At 37.8% G+C, this 17,360-nt stretch overlaps 1 protein-coding gene across 1 annotated transcript in view; it reads left to right on the forward strand.

Moving 5' to 3' along the window:
• The window catches only part of ZSWIM5 (zinc finger SWIM-type containing 5), a 264,002-nt gene that overhangs the window by 121,565 nt on the left and 125,077 nt on the right, over positions 1 to 17,360 (forward strand). The window lies entirely within an intron of this gene.

A 17,360-nucleotide genomic window follows, 5' to 3' on the forward strand; every position in this document is an offset into this window, starting at 1 on the left:
AGTTCTTTCAAAGAACTTCCAGAGCAATGGCCTACTGCCCCTTGTATATTTCTCTCACTAATTGATGTGACTGAGTCAGTTATTCTCAACCTATCACATCCAGTATGCCCATTTATGACACATATTTTATAAGGCTCCCTTTATTCTTTTAAAACTGAATTCATAGATAATATAAACTACTTATCACATAATTTCTGAAAAATAAGTATAATATCCCAACAATATGTAAAACAAAGATAATTTATAACAAGATGATATATTTCAATATATAAATGCTTGGGCATCTGAAAGACATTAGAAAACATGATAAAGTATTCACATATTTGTACCTATTTATAATTTAATTCATTAGTATATTTAGCACTTACTATGTGCTAAGAATATAGCAGAGAACGAAAGAGATTTAAAAAAAAAACGACAAAGCAACCCTGTACTCATGGAGCACACATTCTACTGGGGAGAGATAGATAATAAATAAGAGTAAATGAGGTGATAAGTGCTAAGGAGAAGAAGTAGCCCTAATGAGGAAGATGAATTTATAGTTAAAAATCATCCCACTAAAAATTTTGGGTGAACACAAACATTCAATCTATAGCAATACCGAAGAAAATTGAAAACACGTGTACACACAAAACCTTGTACGTGGATGTTAATAACATCATTGTTCATAATAGCCCCAAAGTAGAAACCACCCTAATGCCCATCAACTGATGAATAAATAAACAAAATAAGGCAAAAAAATACTGGAATATTATTTAGCAATAAAAGGAATGAAGTGGATACTGTAAGTGAAAACACAGTCCATATAATGGGAGAGAATATTTACAAATCATACATCTGATAAAGGCTTAATATTCAGAATATATAAAGAATTACAACTCAAAACAACAAACCAAAAAACAACCTAATTTTATTTAGTTTCATTTTTTTATTGAAGTATGGTTGATGTACAGTATTATATTTACAGGTGTACAATAAGTAAGTAAGTGATTCATAATATTTTAAGTTTATGTTCCATTTATGGTTATTATAAAATATTAGCTATATTCCCTGTGTTATACAATATATCAAAAGAACCTAATTTTAGAATGGACAAAGGATTTGAATAGACATTTGTCCAAAGATATACAAATGGTCAGTAAGCACATGAAAAGATGCTCAACATCGTTAGCCATTAGGTAAATGCGAATGAAAACCACAATGAGGTACCACTGCACACCCACTAGAATGGTAATAATAATAATAGTAGGGCTTCCCTGGTGGCGCAGTGGTTGAGAGTCCGCCTGCCAATGCAGGGGACATGGGTTCGTGCCCCAGTCCGGGAAGATCACACATGCCGCAGAGCGGCTGGGCCCATGATCCATGGCTGCTAAGCCTGCGCGTCCGGAGCCTGTGCTTCGCAACAGGAGAGGCCACAGCAGTGAGAGGCCCGCGTACCACAAAAAATAATAATAATAATAATAGTAATGGAAATATAAGTGTTGGTGAGTATATGAAGAAATTAGAATATTAATACATTGCTGGTGAGATTATAAAATGATGCATCTGGTACGGAGAACAGTTTGGCTGTTTCTCAAAAATGTTAAACATAGAATTGCCATACAACCAGCAGTTCCACTCCTAAGTATTTACCCAAAAGAATTGAAAACAGGGAATCAAATACTTGTAGGTCAGTGTTCGTGGCAGCATAGTTCACCATAACCAAAAGGTGGAAACAACCCAAATATCCATTACCTGTTGAATGGATAAACAAAATATTGTATATTCATGCAATCAAATATTATTTACACATAAAAAGGAATGGAGTATTGATAAATGCTACAATATGGATAAACATTGAAAACATTATGCTAATTGAAATTATTATGCCAGTCACAAAAGGACAGATATTGTATGATTTCCACTTATTTGAGGTGTCTAAAATAGATAATTTCTGAAGACAGAAAGTGGAATAGAGATGACCAGTAGTTGGAGGGAGTGAGAAATGGTGAGTGATTATTTAATGGGTACGGAGTTTCTGTTTGGTATGATAAAAAGTTTTGGAAATAGGTAGTGGGGGTGGTTGAACAACATTGTGAATGTACTTAATGCCACTGAACTGTCCACTTTAAAATGATGAATTTTATGTTATGTGAATTTTACTTCAGTTTTTAAAAAGGAATGAAGTATTATTACATATTAAAACAAGGATGGCGCTTCCCTGGTGGCGCAGTGGTTGAGAGTCTGCCTGCTGATGCAGGGGACATGGGTTCATGCCCCGGTCTGGGAGGATCCCACATGCTACGGAGCAACTAAACCCACGTGCCACAAATACTGAGCCTGCGCTCTAGAGCCCACATGCCACAACTAGTGAAGCCTGCGCACCTAGAGCCCATGCTCCGCAACAAGAGATGCCACTGCAATAAGAAGCCTGCACACCGCAATGAAGAGTAGCCCCCCCCCTCCTGCAACTAGAGAAAGCCCACACACAGCAACGAAGATCCAATGCAGCCAAAAATTAAAAAGAAAAAAAAGTGTGGTGTTGGTGTAAAGATATAAAAATAGATCAGAGGGCTATGGCCCAAGATGGTGGAGTAGAAAGACCTGAGCTCACCTCCTCTTACAGGCACACCAAAATCACAACTGTTTGCAGAACAACCATTGATGAAAAAGATTGGAACTTAGCAGAAAAGATCTACAATTAAAGGTACAAAGAAGGAACTACAACAAGATGGGTAGGAGGGGCAGGTTTGTTATATAGTCAAGTCCCATACCCCCAAGTAGGTGACCCACAGATGGGAGAATAATTACAATTGCAGAGATTCTCCCAAAGGAGTGAGAAGTCTGAGCCCCACATTGGTCTCCCCAGCCTGGGGGTCCTGCAGTAGGAAGAGAAGCCCCCAGAGCATTTGGCTTTGAAGGCCAGCAGGGCTTACTTTCAGGAGTTTGAGAGGTCTGGGGGGAAAAGATTTCACAAAGAGTGCATACAAAGTCTCACATGCTCTGGGGCCCAGGGCAGTAGTGATAACTTGATAGAAGCCTGGGTCAGGCCCAACCTGCTGATCTTGGAGAGTCTCCCAGAGAGGTAGAAGGCAACTGCAGCTCACCGTGGGAACAAAGACACTGGTGGCAGCCATTTTGGGGAGATCCTTCTACCCTGTGGACACTGGTATGAGCAAGTACCATTTTGGAATCCTCCCTCTAGCTTATTAGTACCAGGGCCTAGCCCCCCCCCGACCCAGAGGTCTGTAGGCACTCGTGCTGGGACACCTCAGGCCAAGCAACTCACTGGGCATGGACACAGCCCCACCTATCAGCAGACAGCCTGCCTTAAAACCCTTTGAGCCCTCAGCCACTTCTGGACACAGGCTCACTCCCCAGAGTTTCGAGGACCGGGCCCCACATACCAGTGGGCAGGCATCAACCTCAGAATCCCTGGCCCCCAGCCTTACCCTGCAGGGAGCTTGCTTTAGCATCAGGACAAGCCTCACCTAGCAGGGGCAGACACTAGCCACAAGAAAACCACCGTCTGTGGACCCAGTCTGCCCACTAGCAGACCAGACCCTCCCCTGGAGCTGGCTGGGCTCCAGCCCTGTGCACCAGCAACCCTGCTGTAGCCTCAGGCCCAGCTCTGCCCACTAGTAGGCATATACCAGCCACAAGAAAACTACAGCTCCACAGAATGTGGACCCAGTCCGCCCACTAGCAGGACAGATCCTGCCTTGGGGCCAGTGGGGCCCTAGTTCCACCTTCTAGCAAGTCAATGCAAGCTTCAAAACACCAAGGGCCCCACAGCCAACTAACTGTGTCAGTAACCAGCACCACCCATCAGTGATCTGACATCAGGTCTGAGACCCCTGAGCCCTGCCACCAGACCCCAAGACCCGGCTCTCCTGCCAGCTGGCCAGCACTAGCCCCAGGACCTAGCTTCACCCACCAGTGGGCAGGCAGTAGCCCCAGGCTCTCCTGGACCCTGACTCTGCCCACCAATAACTCAGCACTAGCCCTGGGGTTCCACAGTCAGCCACCTAGTGACCTGGTCCCACCTATCAGTGGCCAGCAGCCTCCACACAAGGCAGGACCTAGCAGCCAACTAGACTAGGGTCTAACAAAGCCTACCAGACTGCCCACATAGTCAGCCCACCACAACAGAAAGACCCATGCAGCCCTCATAGGGAGAACCCCTAGAGCATATAGCTCTGGTGAAGAGAGGGGAGTGCACTGCTGGGATGCATTGGACCTGTTCTACAAAAGGCCACTTTTCCAAGGTTGGGAAACATAATTAACCTATCAGATAGATAAAAATAGAAACAGCAAGTTAGGCAAAATGAGGGGAAAGAGGAACATTTTCCAAACAAAGGAACAAGATAAAACCCCAGAAGAAGAACTAAATGGAGTGGAGATAGGCAGTCTATCTGAGAAAGAGTTAAGGATAGTGATCATAAAGAGGAGAAGAATGGATGCACAGAGCAAGAGGTTAGTTTTTAACAAAGAGAAAATATAAGGAACAACCAAACAGAGATGAAGAATGCAATAACTCAAAAGAAAAGAATCAAAAAGATTCTTTTTGAATCTTTTTGAAAAAAAAGAAGGAATCAACAGTAGACTAAATGATACAGAGGATCAGATCAGTGAGTTGGAAGGCAGAGTAGTAGAAATCACTGATGCTGATCAGAAAAAAGAATGAAAAGAAATGAGGATGGTTTAAGAGATCTCTGGGAAAACAAGTGCACTGATATTCACATGATAGGGCTCCAGAAGGGGAAGAGAGAGAAAGGGGCTGAGAGCATAACTGCAGATGTAATAGCTGAAGAATTCCCTAACTCGGGAAACAGACATCCAAGTCCAGAAAGCACAGAGTACCATACAGGATTAACCCAAAGAGGACCACATCAAGATACATTGTCATTAAAATGGCAAAAATTAAAGTTGAAGAGAGAATGTTAAAAGCAGCAAGGGAAGAGCAACAAGAAACGTACAAGGGAAGTCCCATAAGGCCATGAGCTGACTTTCCAGCAGAAACCGCAGGCAAGAAAGGAGTAGCACAATATATTTAAAGTGAAGAAAGGAAAAACCTACGACCAAGAATACGCTACATGGCAAGACTCTTGTTCAGATTTGATGGAGAAATCAAAAGCTTTACAGACAAGTGAAAGCTAAAAGAGTTCAGAACCACTGAACCAGCTTTACAAGAAATGTTAAAGAAACTTCTCTAAGCAAAAAGAAAACAAAAAGGTCACAAATAGAAACATGAAAATTACAAAAGGAAAAAGCTCATCTATATCTACAATAAGCAGTTAAGGGATACATAAAATAATTTGATGTAAAATATGATATCAAAAGCACTAATTGTGAGGGGAGGAGAGTACAAATGCAGGGTCATTAAAATGCATTTGAAATTAAAAGATCACTAACTTAAAATAATCATATATATATGGTACTGGCACAAAAACAGACACATAGACCAATGGAACAGAATAGAGAGCCCAGAAATAAACCCATGCACCTATAGTCAATTAATCTGTAACAAAGGAGACAAGAATATACAATAGGGATGAGACAGTCTCTTCAATAAGTGGTGCTGGGAAAATGGACAGCTACATGTAAAAAAATGAAATTAGAGTATTTTCTAACACCATATACAAAAAATAAACTCACAGTGGATTAAAGACCTAAATGTAAGCTTGGAAACCATAAAACTTCGTGAAGAAAAAATAGGCAGAACACTCTTTGACATAAGCGGTTAGCAGTATTTTTTCGGATGTCTCCTAAAGCAAAGGAAATAAAAGCAAAAATAAGTAAATGGGACCTAATTAAACTTAAAACCTTTTGCATAGAAAAAAACAAAAACACTAATTCGAAAAGATACACGCACCCCAGTGTTCATAGTAGCATTATTTACAATTGCCAAAATATGGAAGCAACCAAGTGTCCATCAACAGATGATGAATAAAGATGTGGTATGTATGTGTGTGTGTATGTATACACACACACACACACACAATGGAATACTAATCAGCCATAAAAAAGAATGAAATTTTGCCTTTTGCCACTACATGGATGGACTTGGAGGGTATTATGTTAGGTGAAATAAGTCAGACAGAGGAAGACAAATACTGTATATCATTTATATGTGGAATCTAATAAGTAAAACAAACTAGTGATTATAACAAAAAAGTGATTATAACATCTTTTCATTTACCTTCTGGACATTTGGATATCTTCTTTGGAAAAATGTCTATTCAGTTCCTCTGCTCATTATTTAATCAGATTATTTGTGGTGGTGGTGTTGTTGAGTTGTATGAATTCTTTATATATTTTGGATATTAATGCCTCATCCAATCTATGGTTTGCAAATAATTTCTTCCATTCTATAGGTTTCCTTTTCATTTTGTTGATTTTCTTTTGCTGTGCAGTTTATTTGTTTGATATAATCCCACTTGTTGATTTTTGCTTTTGCTTTTGGTGTCATATCCAAAAATTCATTGCTAAGACCAATGTCAAGGAGCATCTTCCCTATTTTTCCTCTAGGAGTTTTATGGTCTCCAGTTGTACGTTTAAGTCATTTAACTCCATTTTGAGTTAGCTTTGTGAGTGGTGTAAGATAAGGATCCAGTTTCATTTTTCTGTATGTAGTTATTCAGTTTTTCCAACAACATTAATTGAAGACACTTCCCCATTGAGTGTCTTTTCCCCATTGAGTCATTTCCCCATTGAGTGTTCTTGGCTCTGTTGTCAAATATTAATTGACCATTTATGCCGTTGTTTATTTATGGGCTCTCTATTCTGTTCCATTGGTCTAGGGGGGTTGTTTTGTTTTGTTTTTGTTTTTCTAATGTCAGCACCCTACTGATTTAATTACTATAGCTTTGTAGTCAAGTTTGGAATCAGGAAATGTGATGCCTCCAGCTTTGTTCTTCTTTCTTAGGATTGCTTTGGTTATTTGGGGGATCTTTTGTGGTTCCGTACAAATTTTAGTATTGTTTGTCCTATTTATGTGAAAAATGCCATTGGAATTTTGATATGCATTGCATGAACCTATAGATGACTTTGAGTAGAATGGAAATTTAACAATACTAATACTTCTGATCCATGAACACAGGATATCTTTTCATTTGTTTGTGTTTTCAATTTGTTTAATCAGAGTCTTTTAGTTTTCATTGTATAGGTCTTTCAGCTACTTGGTTAAATTTATTCCTAAGTATTTTATTGTTTTTGATGCTCTTGTGAATGGGATATTATTCTTTATTTCTTTTTCAGGTATTTCATTGTTAATGTATAGAAATGCAACTGATTTCTGTGCATTGACTTTGTATCCTGCAACTTTACTGAATTTGTTGATTAATTCCAACAGCTTTTTTTTTTTTTTTTTTTTTTTTGTGGTACACGGGCCTCTCACTGTTGTGGCCTCTGCTGTTGCAGAGCACAGGCTCCGGACACACAGGCTCAGCGGCCATGGCTCACAGGCCCAGCCGCTCTGTGGCATGTGGGATCTTCCCGGACCGGGGCACGAACCCATGTCCCCTGCATCGGCAGGTGGACTTTCAGCCACTGCACCACCAGGGAAGCCCCCTCCAACAGCTTTTTGATTGAATCTTTAGGATTTTCTTTATATAAGATCATAGCATCTGCAAACAACAGCAATTTTATTTCTTCCTTTCCAATTTGGATGCCTTCTTAAAAAAAAATAATCCTGTTTTATTGCTACAGCTAAGACTTCCAGTACCATGATGAATAAGGGTGGTGAAAATGAGCAGGCACCCTTATCTTGTTCCTGATATTAGAGAGAAACCTTTCAACCTGTGATTACTAAGTATGATGTTAGCTATGGGTTTTTCATATATGGCCTTTATTATATTGCAGTGTGTTCCTTCTATACCTAACTTGCTGAGGCTTTTTATCATGAAAGGATGTTGTACTTTGTCAGATGTTTTTTCTGCATCTATTGAGATGATTACGTGATTTTTATCTACATTCTATTAATTTGGTTTATTACACATATTGATTTGCATATATTGAACCATCCTTGCATCCTGGAGATAAATACCAGGTACTGGTGATGGTGTATGATCCTTTTAACGTGTTGTCAGATTTGTTTTGCTAATATTTTGTTGAGAATTTTTATATCTGTATTCATCAGGGAAATTGAACTGTAGTTTGTTTTCTTGTAGTGTTCTTATCTGGGTTTGGTATCAGGATGATGCTGGGCTTGCAAAATGAGATTGGGAGTGTTCCCTCCTCTTCAGTTTTTTGGGAGAGTTTGAGAAGGGTTGGCACTAATTCTTCTTTAAATGTTTGGTAGAACTAACCAGTGAAGCTATCTGATCCTGGGCTTTTCTGTGTTGGGAGGTTTTTGATTAGTGATTTAATCGCCTTACTCATTGTTGATCTGTTCACATTTTCTATTTCTTCATGATTCAGTCTGTGGGTTGTGTTTCTAGAAGTTTATCTATTTCTTCTAAGCTATCCAGTTTGTTGGCATATAATTATTCACAGTAGTCTGTAATGATCCTGTGTATTTGTGTGGTATGGACTGTAATGCCTCCTCATTCATTTCTGATTTTATTTATGAGTCATTCTTTTTTTCTTAGTGAGTCTAGCTAAAGATTTGTCAATTTTGTTTATCTTTTTTTTAAAGCTCTTAGTTTCTTTGATCTTTTCTATTATTTTTCTAGTTTCATTTCATTTATTTCCACTCTGATCTTTATTTCCTTCCTTCTGTTAACTTTGGGCTTCATTTTTTTTCTTGTTCCTTGAGGTATAAAGTTAGGTTTTTTCCTTGAGATCATTCTATTTTCTTAATACATGTATTTTATCACTGTAAAATTCACTCTAAGAACTGCTTTTGCAGCATTCTATAAGTTTTGGTGTATAATTTCATTTTCATTTGTTTCAAGGTATATTTTTATTTCTCTTTCGACCCATTGGTTGTTTAGGAGTAAGGTAGTTTCTACATACTTGTAAAATTTCTAACTTTCCTTTTGATATTGATTTCTAGTTCCATGCCATTGTGGTCAGAATGATTTCAGTCTTCTAAAATTTGCAAAGCAAAATTTGTTTTGTGTCCTATCATGATCTGTCCTGGAGAATGTTCTGTATGCACTTAATGTGTATTCTGCTGCATTTTTTTTTTTTTTTTGGCCATGCCATGGGGCATGCAGGATCTTGTTCCCCGACCATGGATTGAACCTGTGCCCCCTGCATTGAGATGCTGAGTCTTAACCACTGGACCACTGGGGAAGTCCCTGTATTCTGCTGCTTTTGATAGAATGTTCTATAAATGCTGTTTGGTCCATTTGGTCTAATGTATCATTCAAGTTCAGTGTTTCCTTGTTGATTTTCTGTCTGGATGATCTACTCTTTGCTGAAAGTAGGGTACTGAAGTCCCCTGGTATTATTGTATTGTTGTCTATCTTTCCCTTTAGATCTGTTAGTATTTGCTTAACATATTTAGATACTCCAATGTTGAGTGTGTATGTATTTATGATTGTTATATCTTCTTGATGAATTGACCCCTATATACTTATACGATGAACTTCTTTGTCTCCTCTTACCTTTTTTGGCTCAAAGTCTGTTTTGTCTTATTTAAGTATAGCTACGCCTGCTTTCTTTTGGTTTTCACTTGCATGGAGTAATTTTTCACTTTCATTTTAAGCCTATATGTGTCCTTATAGTTGAAGTGAGTCCCTCGTAGGTAGCATGTAGTTGGGTCTTGTATTTTATCCATCCAGCCACTCTGTGCCTTTTGGTTGGTGAATTCAATCCATTTACATTTAGGGTAGTTATTGATATGTAAGTACTTACTAATACCATCTTATTAATTGCTTTCTGGCTGTTTTGTAGTTCCATTGTTACTTTTTTTTTTTCTCTGTTTTGTGCCTACTTTAGTAAATTTATGATTTTCCATGGTGGTATATTCTGATTTCCCTTTCTTTATCTTTTGTGAATCTACTCTAGGTTTTTGTTTTGTGGTTACCATGAGGCTTACATAAAACATCTGATAGATAAAACAGTCCATTTAAAGCTGATAGCAATGTAACTTTGATCACATATAAATGCTCCACCCTTATACTCCCCCCTTTTATACTTTTGGTATCACAATTTACCTCTTTCTGTATTGTGTATTCCTTAATAAATTATAGTAGCTATAGTTATTTTAAAAACTCTTTTCCTTTAAACTTTATGTTGTTAAGTGGCTGACATACCATCCTATTACAGTTAGTATTCTAAATCTGATTCTGTATTTACCTTTACCAGTTTGTTGTGTATTTTTGTATGTTTTTATGTTACTAATTAGTGTTTTTTCATTTCAGCTTGAAGAACTCCTTTCAGCATTTCTTGCAAGGCAAGTCTATTGCTGATGAAGTCCCTCAGCTTTTGTTTGTCTCAGGAAGTCTTTATTTCTCCTTCATTTCTGAATGATAACTTTGCTGGATAGAGTATTCTTGGCTGGCAATTTTTTTCTTTCAGTTATTTTGAATATGTCATTCCATTCTCTCCTGGCCTGTAAAGTTTCTGCTGAGAAATCATTTGATGTTCTAATGGGGATTCCTTTGTATGTTACAGTCTTCTTTCCCTTTGCTGCTTTCAGGATTCTCTTTTTGTGTTTGTTTTTTGACAGTTTCATAATGTATATTGAAGAAGGTTGTTTTGCATTGAGATAGTGAACCTAGTTGTCCAATTTTCTCCTCAAATTTGGGAAGTTCTCAGCTATTATTTCTTTAAATAAACATTCTGTCCCCATTTCTCCAGTTATTCTAATAACTGAACATTGTTGGTGTCATATGGATCACATAGGCTTTCGTTCCTCTTTTTTTCTGTTGTTCCCTTCTGACTATCCTCTAGATCACTTATTTCTGTTTTCTGTTTGGTCTATTCTGCTGTAGATTCTCTATTGAATTTTTCATTGCATTCTTCGGATTCTTCAGCTCCAGAATTTCTGTTTGTTTCTTTTTTATGATTTATATCTCTTTGTTAAGTTTCTCATTTTGTTTAGGTATTGTTTTCCTGACTTCACTGAATTATCTTTTCTGTGTTTTCTTCTAGCAAATTGAGTTTCCTCAGAACAACTATTTTGAATTTTTTATCATTTAGATTGAAGAATTCTGTATCTTTGTATTCTATTATTGCAGGATTATTGTTGTCTTTTGGTGATGACATGCTTCCTTGATTCTTCAGGTTCCTTGGAGTTCTGTTGCTGCTTTCCCATTTGGAGTAGCAGACACTTCCTCAAATGTTTACTAGTTGCCTTCAGGTGGTATATACTGTTTGTTGGTCCTGTTGTATCTGGGGCTTTCTCCGACCTTGAATGGGTACACCTGTTTCACACTTCTTGCTCATTCTTGTGGCAGAATTCTTAAGCTTTTATGTCTTCTCTGATTTTTACAGCTCACAAAGCCAATTACTGGAAACCTCTCTTTTATTTTCCAGAAGGTGGTGCTACAGCTTAAGTTTGTGGCTTCTCTTGCGCACAGACCCTGGTCTCATTACCTGAGTCCATTCCACTGGATCTCACTCTCACTGGGCTCTCATTTGGGAATGTGCAGAAGGAGCTAACTGTGGAGATGGGGGCTGTGGGTTTAGCACTTGGGATCTTGGGGTGCCTGTGGGCCAGGTGGGGAGATCATTAGGTGAGGTTCTCCCAGTAGCTCATGGGTGGGCAGATAGCAGGAACCATGTCCCTTTTAAGCCCTTTGATATTCTTTTTTTTTTTTTTTTTTTTGGTGATATGCAGGCCTCTCACTGTTGTGGCCTCTCCCGTTGTGGCGCACAGGCTCCGGACGTGCAGCCTCAGCAGCCATAGCTCACGGGCCCAGCCGCTCCACAGCATGTGGGATCTTCCCGGACCAGGGCACAAACCCATGTCCCCTGCATCGACAGGCGGACTCTCAACCACTGCGCCACCAGGGCAGCCTCCCTTTGATATTCTTAACTGCCTCTTTCCTAGTCTCCTCCTTATCCCCAGACGTGGAGGTCCAACCTCAATACTCTGGGTACTGCTGAAGAGAAACAGGTTTCTCCAGCAGTGTCTGCACAGCTAGAGTAGCTAAGCACTCACTCATCACTGTCCCTTCCCCCTACTGTATCGCCTTGGGAGAGTGATAACACTGGCAAAGTTCTAATTACTCTCTCTGTTGCATCGAAATTTGTTTTTTGTTTTGCTTTGTTTTGTTTTTGCTCCAGTGTAGTTCTAAAATCTCCCCTCAGGAAGTCTGGACTCTGCAAACATTTTCTTATCTGTGGGTGAATTCCACATTAGCACTCTTTGGGTTTTCCCCAGCTGTAGCTAAGAGGGTCTGGGACCAGTTTGCAGAACTCCTCATTGAGTTCTGTCTGCCTGTTACCTGATGCACAGGTAGGCGAGACTCCTTCCAGGTCCCTTGGGATATGATGTTGGATCTCACAACTCCCAGAGGATTTGTGGATGGATGCTGACTTTTTCTTGTTAAAAGGGGGAACAAGAAGGAGCAACATCTTATGCTACCATGATGCTGATGTCACTCTCAGGGAAAGTCTTTCGACCTTGAGTTAGGCAAAGATTTCTTCAGTACATCAACAAAATCATGATCTATAAAAGAATATAGTGTTAAATTGGACTTTATCAAAATTAGAAACTTGTGCACTTTGAAAGACATGATAAAGAGAATGAAAACAATCCACGTACTGGGAGAAAATATTTGCAAATTGCATACCTAATCAAGGACTTGTATCCAGATAATAGAAAGAACACTCAACTCACTAATGAGAAAACAAACTACCCAATTATAAAATAGGCAGAATTTTGAGTAGATACTTCACCAGTGAAGATATATGGATTGCAAATATGCACATCAAAAGATGCTCAAGTTTATAAGTTATTTGAGAAATGAAAATTAAAATCACAGTGAGATACCACTACACACCTATTAGAGTGACTGAAATTAGAAAGCCTGACTATACCAGTTGCTGGCAAGAACATGGGACTCTTACATTTTGCTGGTGAGAATATAAAATACAACCACTTTGGAAAACAGTTTGGCAGTTTTTTTTTTAATAACTCCTTTCCAAAATTGCACTGGAAGTCCTAGCTAATGTAAAAAAAAAAAAAAAGGAAAAAAAAAAAAAAAAGCTATACAGTTGGGAAGGAGAAGTAAAACTGTCTTTATTCAGAGATGACATGATCATCTACTTAGAAAATCTGAAAGAATCAATTAGAAAAAATAACCTCCTGTAACTAATAAGCAGTTACAGCAAGGTTGCAGGATACAAGATTAATAACCAAAGTTGATCATTGAACCTGTATACCAGCAATGAACAGTTGGAATTTGAAACTAAACATAAAGTACCATTTCCATTAGCACTCAAAAAAATGAAATACTCAGATTTAAATATAAAAAAATATGTAGGAGATCTATATGAGGACAACTATACAATTCTGATGAAAGAAATCAAAGTAGAACTAAATTAATGGGGTGATATTCCATGTTCATAGATGGGAAGAATCAATATTGTTAAGATGTCAGTTCTTTACAACTTGATCTAAGATTCAACACAATCCTAATCAAAATCTCAGTAAGTTATTTTGTGGGCATTGATGAACTGTTTATAAAGTTTACATGGAAAAGCAAAAGACCTAGAACAGCCAACACAATAATGAAAAAGAACAAAGTTGGGAGAGTGACACTACTCAACAGCAACACTTATTATAAAACTACAATGTTAAGACAGTGTAGAATTGGTTAAAGTATATAGACAGATCAGTGGAACAGGATAGAGAGCCTAGAAATAGACTCACACAAATATAGTCAACTCATCTTTGACAAAGGAGCAAAGTCAATAGAGTGGTGCAAAATAGTCTTTTCAACAAATGGTGCTGGAACAACTGGACATCCATATGCAAACAAACAAACAAAACAAAACAAAAAAAACTAACATGGATATTACACCCCTCACAAAAATTAACTCAAAATGGATCATGGACCTCAGTGTAAAGTGGAAAACTATAAAAACCCTAGAAGATAATGTAGTAGAAAACCTAGGGGACCTCAGATATGGTGATGACTTGTTAGATAGAACACCAAAAGCACAATTCATGAAAGAAAGAATTGATAAGCTGTTTTTCATTAAAATTAAAAATTTCTGCTTTGTGAAATACACTGTAAAAAGAATGAGAAGGTGAGCCACAGACTGGGAGAAAATATTTGCAAAATATTGAATGCATATTTTAAGAGAAAGAAACCAATCTGAAAAGACTACATACTATGTAATTCCACGTATATGACATTCTGGAAAAGACAAATCTATGAAGACAGTAAAATGATCAGGCTTTTGGGGTGAGGGTGGGCTGAACAGGTAGAACACAGAGGATTTTCAGGGAGTGAAACTACTCTGAAAATAGTAATATGATACTATGTTATACTATAGTATTATGGTATAATGTGGATACATGTCATTACACATTTGTCAAAACACATAGAATGTACAACACAAGAGTGAACCCTAATATGAACCGTGGGCTTTAGGTATAATGTATCAGTGTAGGCTCATCAGTTGTAACAAATTACCACTCTGGTAATTTTAATAGTGGGGGAAGGATTTTAATAGTGCGGGAAGCTTGCATATGTGAGGTAGGGTGTATAGGAGAAATTTCTGTACTTTCTGCTCCATTTTGCTGTGAACCTAAAACTGCTCTAAAAAATAAGGTCTATTTTTTTAAAAGTTAAACAGACATCTACTGTATGATACAACCATTTTTCTTCTAGGTATTACCCAAGAGAAATGAAAGTATATATCCATACAAAAACTGCCACACAAACATTCAGAGCAGTTTTATTTGTAATAACTGAAGACTAGAAATAACCCAAACGTCTCTCAACAGATAAATGGATAAACAAAAGTGTGGTATTTCCATACAACGGAGTACGTAGTCAGCAATATAAAGGAATGAACCTTGCTGTTGATACATACGTGGATGAACCTCTAAGTAACTATGCTGAGCAAAGTAGACCAGACAAAAAAGAATACATACTGTAGTGGCTCCATTTATGTAAAATTCTGGGAAATACAAGCTAATTTACAGTGACAGAAAACAGATCAGTGTTTACCTGCAATCCAAGGAGAGGTAAGGAGGAACATAAGTTAGGTACTACAAAGAGGCATGAAGAAATTTTGAAGGTAATGGATATGTTCATATCTTGATTGTGGTGATGGTTTCACAAATATTTACATCTGTCAAAACTTATCTAATTGTACCCTTTAAATATGAGCATTTTACTGTAGGTCAGTTATACCTCAGTAAAGCTATTAAAAATAAACTTAAAAGTTAGGAATGTTATTAACTTACATTTTTTGAAAGACAGTTGTGTTATAGTATCTGTATACTTGCATTACATATTTTTGTTCTTTAATCCTCACAGTAATCCTCTGAGGTAGTTCTTATTTCCATCTTACAGATGAGAACACTGAGGATAAGGTTAAATTAAAATGTCCAGTCCTGATCACATGCTGACTTCAGACTATACTACAAAGCTACAATAATCAAAACACTATGGCACAGCACAAAAACAGACACATAGATCAATGGAACAGGATAGAAAGCCCAGAAACAAACCCACGCATTTATGGTCAATTAATCTATGACAAAGGAGGCAAGAATATACAATGGAGAAAAGACAGTCTCTGCACTAAGCAGTGCTTGGAAAACTGGACAGCTACAAGTAAGAGAATGAAATTAGAACATTTGCTCACACTATACACAAAAATAAACTCAAAATGGATTAAAGACCTAAATGTAAGACCAGATATACTATAAAACCCCTCGAGGAAACCATAGGCAGGACACTCTTTGACATAAATCACAGCAATATTTGTTTGGATCTGTGTCCTACAGTAATGGAAACAAAAGCAAAAATAAACAAATGAGACCTAATTAAACATAAATGCTTTTGTACAACAAAGGAAACCATAAACAAAACAAAAAGACAACTTTTGGAATGGGAGAAAATATTTGCAAATGATGTGATCGACAAGGGCTTAATTTACAAAACATACAAACAGCTCATACAGCTCAATATCAAAAAAACAAACAACCCAATCAAAAATTAGGCAGGGACTTCCCTGGTGGCACAGTGGTTGAGAGTCCGCCTGCCGATGCAGAGGACGCAGGTTTGTGCCCCGGTCCAGGAGGATCCCACATGCCGTGGAGCGGCTGGGCCCCGTGAGCCATGGCCACTGAGCCTGTGCGTCCGGAGCCTGTGCTCTGCAATGGGAGGGGCTGCGACGGTGAGAGGCCCGCGAACCGAAAAAAAAAAAAAAAAAAAATTAGGCAGAAGACCTAAACAGACATTTCTCCAAAGAAGACATGCAGATGGCCAACAGGCACATGAAAAGATGCTCATCATCACTAATTATTAGAGAAAAGCAAATCAAAGCCACAACTGAGGTATCACCTCACACTGGTCAGAATGGCTGTCATCAAAAAGTCTACAAATAATAAGTGCTGAAGAGGGTGTGGAGAAAAGGGAACCCTCCTACACTGTTAGTGGGAATGTAAATTGGTGCAGCCACTATGGAAAACAGTATGGAGGTTCCTTAAAAAACTAAAAATAGAGTTACCATATGATCCAGCAATCCCACTCCTGGGCATATGTCTGGAAAAGACAAAAACTCTAATTTGAAAAAATATATACACCCCAATGTTCATAGCAGCACTATTTACAATAGCCAAGACATGTAAGCAACCTAAATGTGCATTGACAGATGAATGGATAAAGAAGATGTGGTATATATACACCATGGAATATTACTCAGCCATAAAAAAGAATGAAATAATGCCATTTGCAGCAACATGGATGGACCTAGAGATTATTATACTAAGTGAAGTCAGACAGAGAAAGACAAATATGATATCACTTACATGTGGAATCTTAAAAAAATGATACAAATGAACATATTTACAAAACAGATTCACAGACATTGAAAACTTATGGTTATCAAAGGAAAGGAGGGAGAGATAAACTAGAAGTTTGGGATTAACATATACATACTAGTATACATAAAATAGATAAACAACAAAGACCTACTGTATAGCACAGGGAACAAATAAATTCAATGTCTTGTAATAATCTATAATGGAAAAAAATCTGAAAAAGAAATATATATATGTGTGTGTGTATATATATATGTAAAACTGAATCAATTTGCTATACACCTAAAACTAACACAACATTGTAAACTATACTTCATTGTAACTATACTTCAATTTTTTAGAAATGTCCAGTTCTGGACGGTAGAGTAGTCCTAAAATTTCAAATTTACTCAGTCAAAATTAGAGGAGTCAGGATACAAACTCAGGCCACTTTGACTTCAGAATCTGTTTTTTTCATTACACCAACTATTTTTTA

This window comes from Aethalodelphis obliquidens, unplaced genomic scaffold (assembly GCF_003676395.1).
Source record: "Aethalodelphis obliquidens isolate GAN/ISIS:26980383/991018 unplaced genomic scaffold, ASM367639v1 scaffold9, whole genome shotgun sequence".
NCBI classification, from domain to species: Eukaryota; Metazoa; Chordata; class Mammalia; order Artiodactyla; family Delphinidae; genus Aethalodelphis; species Aethalodelphis obliquidens.